Source organism: Rhamphochromis sp. 'chilingali' (genome assembly GCF_963969265.1).
Source record: "Rhamphochromis sp. 'chilingali' genome assembly, chromosome: 3".
Lineage (NCBI taxonomy): Eukaryota > Metazoa > Chordata > Actinopteri > Cichliformes > Cichlidae > Rhamphochromis > Rhamphochromis sp. 'chilingali'.
The window spans coordinates 19,733,006-19,751,187 of NC_137931.1; positions in this window are offsets into that span (position 1 = coordinate 19,733,006).

The following is an 18,182-nucleotide window of genomic DNA, read 5'->3' on the forward strand; positions in this document are numbered from 1 at the left end:
AGGATGAGCCGCTGCAACAATCAGCCTATACCACACCTACAGGATTCATTCATCCATGGGTTGTGTTGTTGCTAATTGATGAGGCATTTTGAAGCAAATTCTTTAGCGTGTGCTGTAAGCTGATAACTGAGAGCCCTGTTCTAAATCACCAATATTTTGAAATAAATCACCCCGAGATGAATAAGTGGTAAGAAAATAGATCGAGAGCTAATAGAAAAGTTCCAGTTTGCAGGCAACATCTCAGCTAAGATGTAAGACCATGTGGCTAAAATGAGTTTCACAATCTATGAGCCTATGGCTTGATTGATTTTGATGTCCAACAAAATATGAAGATATTAAAGAAAACAGACACCCTGTGAAAAATGTAGGATTGAAGTCTTTTGTCATTTCTTTAAGTAGTCTTCAGGAATTAGTCTTCAGCCCAAAACCATGACAGAGCCTCCACAGCCCGTTCTCACTCCCGAGGCGTAACATGCCGACGTTTTGTCACGTCCCGCGGCGTTCCTGAGGAACGCGAAAGGAGACCTTCGGCGTTCTTATGGTACGCGGCGGGTTATGGCTGGAATCCAGTGCAATGACGCTCCCGCGGTAATAGACGTTCCAGCCCTGTATTCCAGCCCTAAACCTAACCTTATCCCTAGCCCTGACCATAACCTTTTTCCTGATCTTAACCAGGACCGTAATGATGTTAAATAGCGTGTTTCTCAGCGATTTAAAGAAAAAGAGCGAACATGTGTAGATTGAGTCCATACGGTTGTCATATTTCCTCACTTTTCCGAGGTCGTCATTTAGGAACGTGGTGGGTAGCCGAAAACGTAATATGGTGACGATTTTGCACCTAGCGTAAAATGTTACGCTTTGGGAGTGAGAACGTTGGCCTCCACCAAGTTTTACAGACGGCTGTAGAAACTTACTGTTGTACCTCTCTCCAGACCTTCTCCATATGTTTGAGGCTGAGATTTGTTTTCCAGATGATGTCTTATATTTCTGTTATCTAAATTTGTCATGTATCTTTCCCCCTCTCTCAATGGAAGAGAAACCTTCCAAAAATTCCTGGAAACTCTAAAACTTCACCATTTCTTAATTGGAAAAACGTCAATGTAAATTCACTTATAACATTTCCTATAATCCTGGTAACTAAAATTTGAACAAACAAAAATACAGAAAAGCCAAGCGTCACATGACCCGTTTAAAAAGGTTTCTAGAGCAAAATGTCACACATAACCTAACCTAAATGAACTTCAGTCTGACCTCCAGGGCTTGAATCTGAAGTCCATCCAACAAACCTCTAAAAGGTGAACATGGATGCATCCATGTTGAAGTTAAACCTTAAAGTAAAATTATTTATTTTTCATTAGTTTTTATTGGTTTAAAAGCCTTATTTTTCAGTTCGGTTTGAAAATGTTTAATTTGCCTTATTTTGTATTGAGTCGGCCCTACGATTGACTGGCAGTCTGTTCGGGGTGACCCTGTCCTTCTCTTGGCCATGGACAGTTGGAAAGGCGCCAGCCTGCTCACAACCCTGTTCTGGAAAATGATTACGGATGGATGATTTGGGTTGATTTAGGAACTTCACAACAGGGCAGTAATGCAATACAAGAAAACCAGTACTACTCCCATAGAAATCACAGTATACAAGTAATGTTTGTGGCTTTGTGTTTGACATTTGCTAATAAACGCTAACATTAATTGAATTCATAAGAATGGTGTCAGATTGGTGTCCTGACAAATAAAGTTTTACTTTCTTGATTGAGTTCATGGAAATGTCTCTAACCAGTCCTCCAACTACATGATCTTATCTGCGTTCGTAAGTGAAGTGAAACAAACATTTTTCAAGTGCTTCTGAAATGACACGGGATTGTTTCCACCTCAAAACTGACTTCAGATATTTATCATCACCATTTTTAAGTTTCCTTTTCAGTCACTGGTTACTTTAAGTCACATTTGGTATTTGGCTAGAAAACATCACAATTTGGGTTAAAATACTGTCCTGCCAATGTATCCATTTGCATGAGGATTTCCATAGAGAGGAGTTTTCACCCACAGTGAATGTGCCTTTGTGTAGTCCTGAGTTCAGCAGGAACGCGAGACTCAAGAAAAAGCAAAAAACAAAAACCATGAAACATCAAAAATACAGTGTGAACAGTACAGACTGTGGCTGCAGTGGACACCTTTCGTGTTTTTAACACTTGTTTTCATTTGTATGTTACGAATTAGTTTTATTTTCCATGGCTGGCTGATCAACCACCAACAGCACAAGTAAGAGTGGCCCGCAGACCGGTTGTACAACATACTTTGTACTCTGCGTCTGTTGACACTGTTTAATGAAATTCTCTGCAGGTAGACCACAGTGTATCAGTACCACTGGACCACCAACATGCTACCGCTGCTAGCCCATAATTTGAGCTTTAGTAGCAGTGAAACAGCTTTGGCTTTTTGCTGGTCTGGGGCATTCTGGTGTGTTAACATAATGCCACAATCTTCCCACCCAGGAGTAGTGGACGTCCCAGGAAATTCACCCCACGCTAAACTACATCTCAGACTCTACACGCCTCATTTAGCATGTTAAATGTTAAAGTTCGTGACAGCACAATTGGAAAGGGACTAAAGAAGGATGGTTTATTTGTAAGGGTTTCCAGGAGAAGGCCTCTTCTCTTTAATAAGAATGTGGCAGCACAGCTTAAGTTTGCAAAGTCGTCTATGAACAAACCACAAGACTTCTGGAACACTGAACTTTGGACAGATGCGACCAAAGTAGAGATGTTTGGCTATAACGAACAACATCATGCTACAGGACAAGGGTCTCATGCACAGCGGGAAATCTTTAACAGAGTGGCTGTGTGGCAGGGTGTGGGCTGTGGCGCGGCTGGCGGGGGAGGTGGACATACCTGAGCGGCATCAGTAATCACGCCTTGCCAGCTTAAAAGGATTAAACGGGGTCCTGAGTGTGTTGTTATTGTGTGGCTGGCAGCTGAAAAGCTGCAACCGTCTGTGTAAAACGACAACTGGAATAAAAGACGTGTGCTGAAAAGCATGAAAATGTGGTCGGGTCTGCCATATGTCTGTTACACTGGTGCCCAAACCCAGGATTGGGGCATGGTGGAACCGCGACCGGGCCAGCCAGGGGAGGTGCTGGCCCAAACGGGGGCCGAGTTTGCGGCCACGGGGAGGGAGCAGGCAGCGAAACAGTGGGAACAGCTGCAGGACTAAACCGACTGCCAGATGCAGGCGATAGAGAGTCTGGCAGCTAGGATCGGTGCCTGGCCGACACGGCCGCCGGCTCCACCGGCTCCCCTCGACTGTATGGGAGTGGCTGGTGTCTGGCCTGTTCTGGCACCCATGCCAGACCCCAGGGTGAGGCCAGCCAAGGCATAGCCTACCTCCGCACTACACTCTACTACACTCCTCGGGTGGGAGTGGCTAGTGCCCGGCAGGTGCCTGCACCCATTCCTGTTCCCTGGAGGGCAGCCGAGCAACCTCCACTTCCACCACCTGCTAACCCACCTGCTCACCCCGACCCGGTGGGCAGTGTGCTAGAGGGACCTGCTCTGCTGGAGCCGGGGATCGTGGCACCGGAGAGACTTGCTTGGTCTGAGCCGGTGGACAGTGTGCAGGAGAGTCCTGCTCAGCCAGAGCCAGAGGTTGACGCAAGGGAGAGACCTGTGCAGCCAAAGCTGAAGGTCAGAGCGCGGGAGGGACCTTCCTTGGCCGATTTGGCGCACAAGCTGGATCTGCTTAGTTTCCACCAGAGGCCAGTGTGCGGTGGGGTCCTGCATGCCGGCTACCTGTGAGCCTCGGCTCACGTCTGTGTCTGCTGCGCCGCCGCTGCTTGCCACGCGGCCGGCCTGTGGACCAGCTTCGTTTCCGCTGGACCAGTGGCCGTCCCCTGTCACCAACACATCCCTGCCGCTGGGCCATGCTGACGGTCGGGCTCATTCCCTCTCTCCTCTCACGTGGGAGGGGGCTGTATGTGGCGGAGCGTGGTCTGCTTCACCTACCGCCTACTGCTGATGGCCAGAGGGGCCGATGGCGCGATATGGCAGCCTCGCTTCAACTGTAGCTTTCCTCCACCAGTGTGTGAATGTGAGAGTGAACGGCATAGTGGAATTGTAAAGCGCTTTGAGGGTCCCGAAAAGCGCTTTACAAATGCAATCTATTATTACTTCCAGTTATTGCTACTAAAGGTGATTCCACAAGCAGTGTTGGGAAGGTTACTTTTAAATTGTACTCCACTGCAGAGTACAGAATACATGCCCCAAAATGTAGGTTGTAACACATTCCATTAAGTTACTCAGTGTGAGTAATGTACTCTGAATACTTTGGATTACTCAATATATTACCATGCTTTTTACAACTACTTGAATGCACTATTGCTGTGTGATTTATTACTATTACTGAAGGCTAATAGTAATAACCTGGCGTTAGCTCAGGTTAGGTCAGACTGCTTTCACAACTGCACATGATTATTTGCAGCCAACAGGTTGTTGATGCTCTCCATCAAGCCTAACCGTTTGCAGTCTATGAACTAGTCTCAGCTAACTCCAGCAAACAAAGTTAGCTCGGTGGCATTCACACAGCAATAGTACATCAAAGATACTGAAGTGGCACATAACCCAGTAAGCTACCACAACTAAAATAAGTTAGTTGCAGTATGAAGTGGTGTTGGAATTTCCAAGTAAGAAATCCATTCCTGCCCGTGCACTGCTGGCTCTGTTGTGCTGGCTTCGGGTCCATTGTGTAACTGACGCCACCAACATTAACAGGACGCTTAGTTCTCGCTGCAGTCTACCGGTAGCGTCTCCTTTCAGGCCAGGATAGACGAATGTCACCGAGCAGTGACTAAGTTTGTGGTAAAAGGCTTGCACCCATTTGCCACAGCAGATGCCCCCGATTTCACTTTGGTAAGTGAATGTGTTTAATTGTAGGCAGGGACATTACTGGATATTCTTGTGTAATTGCTACAGAATAATTTATGTTATACTTTGTTATTGCTACAGAAGAATATTTATTTTATTATTTTACATTTACAATTTTTTTTCCTGGGGACCCTGTGACACCCCATTGAAGAGCCATAGGCTGTGGATCTCTTAAGATCTCACTGTTGGGTTTGTAAGGCCATGTTACTCCTAAATTTCTATCTTGTTCAAAGAGAAGATATAAAACAAAGTTCTAAGCTAATCGACCGTAGTGTTCTCCTTTTTTAAAAAAAAAGAATCGACAAAGAATCGAATCGTTAAACAGAATCGAAAATGGAATTGGAATCGTGAAAATCTTATCAATACCCATCCCTAATTAGAGCCTCTTATTTCGTGTTTTGTTTGGGTTTCCAGCAATGTGTGGAATTATCAAAATTAGATAGCATATGTGGGGTGGCTGTAGCTCAGGTGGCAGAGCAGATCAGTCACTAACCAGAAGGTCGGTGGTTCAAAGATCGGTGGTGCTCCAGTCTGCATGCCAAATATCCTTGGGCAAGATACTAACCCCATCCATCGGAGTATGAATGTTAGATGCTTAGAAGAAGTGATTGGGTGAATGAGTTAGTAGTATAAAGCGCTTTGAGTGCTCATGTAACGCTTCCAGCTCTTCAAAAATCACAGACGCTCAGAAAGGTTGGCTTTTCACAGTTTATTCCTGCAGAAGACATGGAAAACACTTAACATGTGTCTTCTGGTGGTACCTGCAATTGTAGCTCCCTCACAGTGCAAACGTGCGCTGTGTTGACAGACTTACAATTAACTTTTTAATAAAGAAAAGATGGAAAACAATCATTTCTTCCATTTTACAGTCTGTCACACTGAACTTGTATACAAAAAGAAATCTTATGGCTTATAAAAATACATTTCACAATTGTATAAAACAAAATAACAGGATAACAGAAGTATCACCGGCTAAACATTTCCCTCTAGTGGACAAATTAACGGTAGCGCACTACATTTTCACTTGCTTGTGCTTTACAGACAAAATGACTGTTAACAAGCGCACATATCTGCAGAAGACATGGAAAACACTTGTGTCTTCTGGTGGTACCCGCAACTGTGGCTCCTACAATGTAAAACAACATCAAAAAAAGCACAGAAAAACAGTAAGTCCAAACACATTTCCTGCTATGCGCAGCAACCACTAGGGGGCCGACAAAAGCTTACTGCCAAAGAGCATAAATACGGCAGAAACACTGTTTAACAGCAACCACCCTTTGTTTCGGTTACACAGTAACATCAATATAAACCTATATACATCGACATGTACAACTTATGTAACAACATTCACACCAGAAACCACAAAAGTGCCAGAGCCTTTCATTACAGAACTTACCCTCACAGTGCAAACCAATGACTGTATAAAAGATTTTCTTATCAAATGAGTGAAGCGAATGGCAGAAATCTGAATGGGGGAAATGAGGGCTAGCTGGTCAGAGAACTTTTTTAGTGAACTGAAAGTTGTTCTCTCACCTGCTTTGCATATCACCGGCTCGGACTTTTGTGATGACACTGTGTATACAGTTTACTTCTTGATGCATCAGCGGTGCACCTGTGCAGGGACGCGGGTGGGAGAAACCACTTTTTTTGTTGTTGCCATTTTTAGGGATATTTCAGGCCGAGGGACAATTTGAAGCTGAAAGTGCTTTACAGCTGCATCTTAGGATTCTCAGATCAGGTGTTGAGAGGCGTATGTGCTTGGTGAGCGTTAGGACAATGTTTGAAAACAGTTTTTACTTAGAATTGTTGTCAGCTTTCTTGCTAATTGGTAATTCCTGACCTGTGAGTCAATTAAGGCTTAACAAGTTAATGAAGCAAGGAGATGCCACAAGCTGAAGGACAACAAACAGACAACAAGTAGATCAAATTGTGTGCTGAAGCTAAATTACAAAGGGCCATTTGCTTTTTCACTTAAAGACAAACTAAATACGTAATTTTCCTACATTTTTTGATATATTTGAACTGCCAGAGCACCTAAAATGCTCTTTTGAGGCTTTGAAACATAAAAAAATATCAGCAGAGTTGTAGTATTTGTGTTAGCTGAAGAGCCTTCAGGCATGCCAAGGTCCTTCCAGACACTGATGTGGACAGGTATGCCTGCAGTGAGGCTGTTTAATTTCTCTACAATAACAAAACCCTGAAAGCACTCCGCCAGGACAAAGGGACGACATGACGCGCCTCATGTGGAACAAGTGCGTCTCTCTGTCTTCCCTTGAGTGGGGAAGACCTACAGTTCTAGTCCTGGAGATTTATTGCCCAGCTAATCCCATTACTCAACTATCAGATGCCAAATCCCCTCTAATGGTATTACACGTGCCAGAGTTACGTATGATGATGCTTGCTAATGAGAGCTCAGCTGATATACCTTACTGGAACCAGTGGCCCTTGTGCACAGAGTAGCCCCGTGGCTCTGCGGCTTAATGGACTCAGTATTGAGTGTCAAGGGAAGTCAAATTTATCGACAAAGTGCTTTTAACAAAAAGCAGGTTGCTCGCAAAGTGCACTGCAGGGCAACCAAAGGATGTAAATACATCGAAACTGTGAGCAAACACGGTGAAATGTTAATAGTTTGTAACGCGAGGGAGCGCGTGCAACAGCGAGAGCTGCAGGGTGACGCCAAGGACACGCGGACACTTAAAGATTCAAGCATGAATGATGAATAGCGGGATGGAGTTTCCCCATACAAACCTCAAATCAGACAGCAACTGCTGCCTCCGCCGCTGCTGCCACATCTTCTGTAAAGGTCATTTTGAAAAGTTGATAAGTGCCTTTGCCAAACAGAAACTTACATAGACACCTACATCGCTGAGTGAAAATGTCACTCTGCAGCCACTCGAGCCTTTAGAAACAGTGGCCGTGCAAGCATTTGAAATATTCAGACACTTAATTAAAAGAACCAGCTCTTCAAGAAAAGAAAACATGCAGCTGAAGTCTAGCACTGAAAAATCACTTAGAACTATGTTTTATTATCAAAACATAAAATATTGAATGCATTCCCATTACTCTGAGGAATGTGTATATGAGACATAGTATATGATTGTATGGCTAATACTAATCGCGTAAATGCATTTTCAGGCTGTAGTTGGTGGACACAAAGTATTTTGTTTAATTTGTGGGTAAAATAGTTGGTCTATTAGTTATATATAAGATAAAAAATATATTTTTTATTTTGATTCATATAACACAGGAATTCCCCAGCTTTGGGCAAAAATAAAGTATATCTTATCTACAAAATAAGTGAAGAAAATATAGTTAATACTCAGAACTGCACAAAAATAATTTTTTCTACTTTAAAGAAAAAGCTAAATACATTTAACATTGACACTGAACAGCTACTTTATTAAGTACAGCGTACTGGGTTGGACCCCGTTTTGTCTCCTGTCTTAATTCTAAATGGGAAAAATTCAACAAGGCGCTGGGAATGTTTCTCAGAGAGTAGAAATAAAGGCTCAGAACACCAGGGAACATTTTTTTCAATCTTCTATTGTCCAGAAAGTCTCCATCAACAGGGATCTGAAAACAATGCTGATTGATGTAGATCACGTATGCTTCATGCTGGAGTATTATTGTATTATTAATCTCATCTTCACGTCTTCATTGAATGTGATGGACAGTCGATTGTCCAGTTTTGGTAAATCTTTGCAAATTGTAGCCTCAGTTTGCTGTTCTTAGCTGACAAAAGTGGGACCCGGTGGTCTTCTGCTCCTCTGCTGTGGATTCAAAGATACTCTTATGCATACCTTGGTTGTAAAAAGTGGTAATTTGAGTAACTGTTGGCTTTCTATCAGCTTGAATCAGCCATTCTGGCATCAACAAGACTTGAACTTCAGCAGGTTGTTTTAACCAAGTGTACATGCGTACATGCAGTGAATTGCAGCCATGTGACTGACTGATTTCCGTTTTAATGAGCAGTTGTCATTTTTCTAAAATGATTCTCTAAAAATCATATTTATGGACCGCTTAATGTCCAGTTACGTTGTGATCTGTGAAATGATACTATCAGGCCACATGTATGTGAACACCTAACCACTGCAAAATATAGAGAAAATGTAGCATGCGACAAACATGCCAACATAATGGGCTTTTCCTGCTGTTTCCCACTGGAAGGCTCCTATGTAGACCTTTTTGAGATTCTTTGGAGTCACTATAAATCTCAGAAGGACTCCACTCCTACAACGTGTTTGGCTCTCTTGTCTAATTAAAAATGTTCGATCAAAAATAGCACCAGCACCAGGTAGCCCAGACTGGCTGGTGATAGCTCTATCTGTGCACAGCCGCTCGAGCTAAAATCAGAGCCTCCGCTTTTTGCTCTTAAAGCTCCCAGGAAAATGATTTATACGCCTGCTTTCGGCTTGTTGCGATGCCACTCAGAGCGATTTATCTTGCCTTGGCCCAGGCTCTCTGTAGCAGAAGCGGCCAATCCCCCCCCCTTCTTTTCTGTTGTTTCAGCATGAATGATCTTTTGCATTGACAGCTTTGTTCATCCCTGCAGGCAGATCTGCACCTGTAACCAAAGTCCGGTGGATAGCGGCCTAATTACCGTTCTCATCTGGCACCCAGCTGCCTTCCTTGTCCTCATATGAACCTGTGCAGCAAACCTCGGAGGGGGGAGTGGCGGTGTTGCCGAGTTAAAAATGAGCTATGGTTGCTGTAGCTACTGTGTGCAAAGCGGTGGAGATGAAGCTGAGAAGAAAGGGTTTTTGAGGACTCAAGGTCAGGAGGACAATAAACCGAAGAAAGACAGCATCTCCAGTTACGTCGTCAATCATCGGCGACAGTTCGCGCTTATGTCATGTTGGCAGGTATCACTGTCTTCTTAATCCCCAGCGTGCCTGCCGTGATCTGTGACACCTACTGTTTTTAAACCGAGACATGCAGGAACTGTCAGCAGCAGCAGAGCGGGAGAGGCAAAATGAACTGCTTGGGTCCCTAAAGGTCGATGAGTTTGCTCTGAAAAGAGAAAATAAGGACACAGGTGAAGTAGATGTAAGTGTTGTTACTGGTTGAAAAGGAACATGTGGGCTTTGAAGAAAAGAGCACACAACCTTTACTGCTTGAATAAAATTAGAATAAACAATACTTCCTGCACAGGAGTGAATATGGCTTGCACAAATGGACATAGGATGGTGACGCACACAGCAGAGATGAACATTGTACAGTACAGTCAATGAAGGACGAACTTATTGTGAAGCTTTGAATCTCAGGGCTCAATGCTTTTCATTAACTCTCTTATGAGCTCTCTCCTGTATATACACTCGTACCAAGGCCCGCTGCAGCAGAATTTATATGCAAATCTTGACCTTTGCCAAGCTGTTACATGAATAGTTGTTTTTCCTCGCGTTCTCATCCGATAAACACTTGTTTGCAGCCAGATTTGCAGAATTTACTTCCAGTTTCTAGTCATTTCAAGTCACCAAGTGAGCCCTCATCAGTCATGGAGGAAATAGAGCTTCATGAAGTGAGTTAGGATCAGTCACCAAGCAGATAAATGCCGCTGAACTGATCTACCTCTCCTCTTCATTTTCCTCTCTGGAGGGGGGCTTGACAGGAGATGCAGTGCTGACAGCTCTAAATTTAATACGCAACACCCCCCAAAAAAGTGCCAGCATGACCAGGCTAGTGTGAAAATAACACCACGTTAAAGCTGAGGCAGCCCATGCCTCGAGCGTGACGTGACGCTTATGCAATCTCACAATGAGGCCCAGATATTTGGGGAATGTAACTCGAAACCCCAAAACACTTATAGACAGGTTGTTGCCAAGGTTTAGGAGGGCAGCTGTGCAGGTGATGTGCATGCATACATGAAGGGCAATTTCCAAAGCTTGTGATGCTTGAAGCTCAATTTTAAGCATATTCCAAGATTAAGGATCCAACAGTTCTGCTCATTTCCAGCTTGTTTTTATTCCTGGACTCCACTAGAGCAGCTTTGCAAGACTCACAGTACAAAATAAGTCTTTAAATAAAGTTCATCCTCTGCCTGAAACAAAAATGTTGAGCATGGCTCTATTTCTGATAGGCTGCCTCTCCTAAACAGTTTTCAGCAGCAGAGGTGGGAGGGACTTATGTGCCTAACATGTTAGGTCACTGATATAATACAGTGGAAATTAAAAAAAAAACACTACAAGTCAGCTGTTTTGTTAACTGTAAGCATTGGGGGAGAGAGAGAGTTAATAAAGTGCTGGGAGTTCCCCAAGGCACCTGCTTTGGTCCTCTTGGGTTTATTTTGTTTCTTGTGATGGTTTTTAGGTATTTAAAAAAATCATTTCTGCATTTCTTTATTCTTTTATGTCAAATTTTTGAAGAACCTAATTCTGATCATTACTAGCCCCATGATTTTATTCCTGTACTCTACCAGAGCACCTTTGGATGATTCACAGTTCAACATAAGCTTTATTTAGCTTATTCTTGGTGCAAACGAGGACGTTTACCGTCTATCATTTTCTGATTGGCTGCACCCTTTTAAACAGATTTTAGCAGCAGGTGGGTGGGGCTTCTGTACCTTTTATGCCACTGATATAATACAGTGAAAAGTAAAGGTGTAAGGAATAGTTTCGTTAAATATAAGCGTTGTCTTGTATTATATACAATCATTCATGTTAAACATTGCCATGTTTAACATGAACATTCAGCACAGTATCAGTATAGGTAGGATAGAAATGAAGGAAATCAAATCCACTTTAAAGGTACAATTTATTTTAGTAAAGATGCTCCTGACTCCAAATCAAAATTTGTACCGCTTCATTTAACAGAATATATTTGCATTTCTGCATTTTAATTACATCCAAACTACCATAAAGCAAAAATAAATGGAGCTTCAGACGTTTCTGAGAAGCAATAGCACAATTAATAAAGTTATATTAAATTCCGTGTCAGGTCCTGATATTTGCCTGGTGATTAAACTGTAAACAAAGGTTATACCCTGCTGAAGGAACTCAAGTTAAGAGGCAGACTCAATTTTATATGAATCACATAAGTAGGTACAAGCAAAATTGAGTTTTATTAAATCATATTATTAAGTACATGAACTGTTTTCCTGCCGTGTTTGAAAAGCAGTGCTGGCTTGAGGTAAAAAAAAAAAAGCAGAGGCAGGTGAGACAAAGGTGTAACAAGAACCACAGCGCTGTTCCAGCAGCTGCTTTAAAACAGCATTAAGTATGTTTGTGTTTGATAGGTCAAGGTTTCTGCTGTTCGACTTTAGTTTAACTCCATTCTGTGTCGAATTACTTCAGGTGATACGGTTTTTATTACATAAATCCTCCTTTTTACTAAGATATATAAGGCTACAGCATACTGTATAAGGCTAAAGTAGTGGTTCTCTCACATTAAATAGGGAAAAATATTCACCATCAGATTTTTTATGTTTTGTTTTTAAATAATTTTTTCAACAAAAACGTCTCCTACTAATTTAAATGTAACTTTTTAAACTATTTTTACCCTGGTGATTCATGTTGCTCTTTCAGTGACTCTGTGCCATACTAGTAGGGTTTGCGCCACAGTTTGAGGACCACTGGCTTAAATGGAGGCTGCCCTTAAAGGGAAATGGGTAAAGACAGGAGATGAACTAAGCAGCAAGACGCCTAAGATCAATAAGGTATATTTTAAACAGTGAGTCATTTGGTTTGGTTTGTGATCAATGATGTTTATTTGTGTCTGAAAAATTACATGAAAGTACCCAGCTGAAGTAAAGCACGTGCAAAGGAAGAACTGTAGATCTGTAAAACTTTCTTTAAAGTTGCAAATAAAAGATCACAGGACTTGACAGTGGATGCAGCCACGGTGCCCTGCTGCTTCTTTACAGAGCTGAAAGTTTGCAGAATATAATAAGTCACATCTCTGATGGTACAGGTGATAAGTAACAATCTGGAGACTTCTGGAAAACACTGTATATGACTACATTCATTTTTAGATTATGTTATTATGTTAAAATTATGTTTTGATCACACGACAGCCAGATGATTACATTCTAGCCTTCTGGGCAGCTTGTTGACTGTTTTGGTTTCCATCTATTATTGTTGGGTTCTTGTTTGAAGTTTTTATCCTAGTTGTTATGGAGTTTTGGGGTTTCTGTTTGACTTTTGTTTAATTTTTGGATGATTTTATTGTGTTTTGCGTTTCTCTCACTTTTATTATTAGTCTCCTCAGTGTTTCCCTGTTTCCATTAGACTTGTCTAGGTCTTCCATAATATTCTCTGTCTGTGTTCCGGTTGTTTGTACACTTCATTTTATCTTTGTCAGTTGGTTTTTGGTGTTTTTTTATTTTACTTCTTTGTCTGCCCTGACATCGCCTGGTTGTCATTCTCAGTCAGTTCTCTGTGCACATTTAGTTTAGTCTGTCCTTCATCTTCAGTCAAGATGTCAATTTTTTCCCTTTTTGCCTTCAGTGTTTTTGGATTTCTGAAGCCAGAATAAAGGAATGTTTTATTACATCGTCTGTGCAGTTGTCCTGGTTCATAATCCAGTCTTGCCAACAGTCGATGTAATGTCACAAAAGGCTGCCAATTAGTTATTATCTAATATTATGCTTGGCAAGATCTGAGAGGGTCATACTGGAGACATGTATGAAATCATGAGGATGTTATGTAACCGAAGCTCTGCTTTGCTTATTTTTGATCTCCTGCCACAGCAGCATTTTCTAAAACTGGAGCATGTGACGTGACACAGCCACAGTTAGAGACAATTAGAGGTGGACACTTTGGCTCTCCTTTCAGAGGTCATAGAGTTTGTGATGGTGTTTTGACTGTTTTGGACATAGGTGAAATTAGATTAATGCCTTTGTGCTGATATATATTGTACAGAGATGTAGGAGGAAGAGAGAACAAATAGTGTCAGTAAGCCAGTTGGACTGGATGTAAGGAACATGCTGTTTTTGTTTAATTTAAACAGACAAATCTAGGAAAGTCAGGGAAAATAGTGGAATTTGTGTATGAATCAAAGCAAGCATACCAAAAGATATGGAATAGAAAAAAAAGAATTTAGAATGTTTCAAGCTAAAACAACAAACAAACAAGCAAAAATGTTTGGTGGAAAGGTGAACCACGGGAAATTTTGATACCTCCATCACCAAAGTCATTGCCGTGTAGATCTACCAAACTGTATATAAAAAATGGGAGTGATGTCCATGAGGTCACCCATTGGTTTAGGATGTCTAGCTCTAAAAATCCAACATCATGAGTGACGATATTTGGACAAAAGAGTGGAGTGTTAACTTATCAGCGAATGGTAGCTGGGCTTTTTAGCAAACATAAAATGTACAGGTGCAATGGACAGACAAACAGCTGAGAATTGGTGCTACATAACAGACAGTAAACACAGTGGAAAATCCCAGTTCAGCATGGGGGAGTGAGGGCTAGGAGACAGCTATCAGCTACAACAGCCTGTGTTCAGACACCTATCAATCAGAGTGGCCACACCCCTAACTTTAAGCCGATTAGAATTGATATGAAAGTGGAGAGCTATTCTTAAAGTCAAAAACTGCTTTTCTTTGTGTTGTTGTAGTAGCTGTGAACATGTTTATATATGCTATTAAGTTGTGAATTTTAACATGCTAATATTGGGATTGAGTCTTTTTGAGGCAGGCTCAAGTCGCTACTACAAGGAGTGCAGAATTATTAGGCAAATTAGTATTTTGTCCACATCATCCTCTTCATGCATGTTGTCTTACTCCAAGCTGTATAGGCTCGAAAGCCTACTACCAATTAAGCATATTAGGTGATGTGCATCTCTGTAATGAGAAGGGGTGTGGTCTAATGACATCAACACCCTATATCAGGTGTGCATAATTATTAGGCAACGTCCTTTCCTTTGGCAAAATGGGTCAAAAGAAGGACTTGACAGGCTCAGAAAAGTCAAAAATAGTGAGATATCTTGCAGAGGGATAGCTTCTCAGACTGTAAGTTATCAGGATGTTGGAGACATCACAGGATCTACCTGAGAGAGCTGCTGTAGATGAAAACGAAAGTCAAAACTGCTGTTTTGTGAGGCGTAGACTGAGCAGCAGTGACCTTTTTTGGAGTGAGGAAAAAGCTCCACCTGTTGATGTGACTGTCCAATGCTCAGCTGGAATATCTGCTTGAAATAGGTGTTACCTTTGCTCCCAAAACAGAGACAGGAAGATAGCAACTGTTTTCCACCCTCCTGTCACATGCCAGCATGCCCTGAACAAAGCATGAAGCAAATTGTGTGCTATAAGTGCCTGTAATGTGGGATTAGCTTTAGCTGTTTTTAGTTGTTCCAGTGCCTGTACAGCTGCAGTGAGAGCTTGGTCTACACAGCAGGTAATAAGTCAGACTGTGTGCACTTTGCCCTGATTCTTTTTACAACATTTATAGACATAATTTCTAGGCACAGCAAATGGATGGAGAGCTAGGTGAATTCAGGACCTTGTTTCGGCTTTTTGCAGATGATGCGACTCTGTTGGCCTTTTTGAGCCATGACCTTCAGCTCACACTGGGGATTTTTGTTGCTGGCTGGGATGCGAACTAGCACCTTCAAACCTGGCAAGATGCTCAGCTGCCCACTCAAGGTTGGGATGAGTTGCTGACCCAAAAGGAAGACTTTTAGTATCTTAGGGTTTATTCACAAGGGAGGTGAGAGTGGAATACGAGACTGATAGACAGTTTTGTGGATACTGTAAAAGGTTGGTTGCAGTGAGTGAGAGCTGAGTGTAGAGTGTCAAGGCTGATTTCCAGGTTGCTCTATGCCTAACCGTGATCTACCCAGGACAAACAGAGATTATACCTCTATGTTTACCTCTATGTATGAAATTACCGAAAACTAAGTGATACCAGAATCTAAAGTTGGCAAACAAGCTTTTAAGTAATAATGTGGAATGTACATGGAATTAAAATTGCAAGATGCGTTTTTGTTTTACAAAATAGGTAAACGAATTGTCAATAAATTATTCTTGTATTGACATACATGGGCTTCTGAGTGGCCCATGTATGTACATATACAAGCATGTCAGTAGTGGGAGAGCTAAAAACAGTATTAAGGACTACATGAACACACATATTGACCTCATTATTTCAGACTTTGGCCATATTTAATAGGAGCATCCATCATTCTTACAGTATATACATGACAGAAACTAGGAAAAAGCATAAAAGGTGTCACGGCCAGGCGGATCAGCTGCACGCTGATCAGCCCTCTCTGTTTCTCTTCCTCTTCTCTCTCGCCGGGGCGGAACTCACTGTGGGTTCATGCCCTTGGCCCACGCCCTCGGGAGATGAGACCCAGGTGTCTCATTAAGGGGAGCAGCATTTAAGCCAGGAGGTGACTGCTGTTCGTCGCTGGATCGTTGTCTACCACGCGTTAGTAAAGTCAAAGCTACAGCAAGTTTAGTGAAGAGTGTTTTCCTCTGTGCATCGTCCTTAACCCTGTCTCCCTGTCCACAGAACCTCTTGGATTTTTCCCCGTGTGTTTCCCGTGTGGCAGTGTTGGAGTGTGAACCTGTGATCGTGTGAGTGGATATTCTGAAGAACGTATGCTTTCCCTTGGACTTCCCTGGAGACCCCTTCTTCCCCCACTCAGCTGTATATAACACCCCCCCTGCACATTCTTGTATATACACCTGGTGACTTGTAAATAAACTCTTCTTGTAAGCATCAGTACCGGAGTCCTGCGCTTGAGTCCTCCTTCCAACCGTAACAATAGGTTCACTTTAAGCTACCATAAATCAAGAAGAAATGCTAAGATGAGTTTCACACCAGTCTAAATCTGGAGACTTTAACCTTATGGCCTTATTGCTGTCTTCCCCCATCTTTCACTCCTTCTTTGCTGTCTGTCTCACCTTTTCCCTCCCTTGATGAAAAATAGCTGTTCTCCTGCAGCAGATGGCTGTTCTCTGCCACTACCACCCCCACAATACCACTGGGGCTTCTGTGTGGGAGAGAAACAGGCCATAACATGACATCTGCACACAGCTCACCTGTACTACTATATACAGTCGGATCTACAAATCCATCCTTGGTGTGGTAGTGTTTTTAATCATGAGGAAAAAGGGGCTCACTGCTGAACTCTGTGTGTATACTTTAGTCACAAAAACTCCAGGTTTTAAGTTTCCACACTATGCTTGTTGAATGATTTTTAGAAATGATTTTTTTTTTAGATATTAGGTCCATGAAACTGGGAGTATTTCTTTCAACTCGTGGTCATCATCCTGCACCGCAAAGGTCATGTATCACGGGGAAGCAGTTATAGGGAAATTACATTTTTGAGCAGAGCAAGCTAAATTTGCCCTCCTTTGATTTATTTATTAGGAATAATAAGGTAAAATTAACTTGTTAGGTTTTCCAGGTAAAGCGGTTAAATATAGTTTTTTTTCACCCACTTATTATTTTTCTTCTGACTACTTGTGATGAAAATCCAGATAAAAAGCCCATTGAAGTTATTTATAAAAGAAACAATGGTGAACATCTTCTGGATTCTGCTTCTAAATTTTGATAGTTGACCATTTTTGTTCCTTTTAAATTGTTTCAAATGAAATAGCTTTGAGATTTGGACTGCTAGCTGAGTGTGGATACCTCTTGTATCAAAATATGAGTTTAAGTGATGGAAGCTAGAGCTTCCTTTGAAGTTGTAGGGGCTCTCCCTTTAAGAAAGAGTGAGAAGCTTGGTCATTCAGGATGGATGGATGGAAGTGCAACCCAGCAACTTCCATGATCTCAACATTGCCAAAAATGCTAGGGGACATTTCTCCTCTGAACATTATTCCTTTCATGCTGCTGCATTTGAAAAACATTTCTGAAGTTCTGTCATGCAAGTGTAGAAAGGTAATACTACTTTCCCCACTTAGTATCTCCATTGTCGGGGTGGGGTCTCGGTTTCTGAACATAAGCAAAGGCATAACTTTTGCTTCGTTAATGACCCAAAGACTTATTCTCCTGCAGTGGAAATCAGATAAAGCTCCATCGTTTAATAACTGGATTAGGAAAATGCTTTCTATGCTGCAGTTAGAAAAACTGACACCAACCTGGCTGACTTTAAATGAAAATGTTAAAAACCTGATGTGATCATAATATAACCTATGGTTTTCTCAGTTTTTTAAGAATAGTTTCAAATATGTGCATTATGTTTTTTAATATGTATCTTGTTGTACACTACTGTGCAAAAGTCTTGAGCCACCCCCTTTATATTTTGCTTTCAAAGAGCCAGACTATAAAATGTTTTTGAGCAAGTGTTTTTGAGCAATAGTTCTCTTTCAAATCC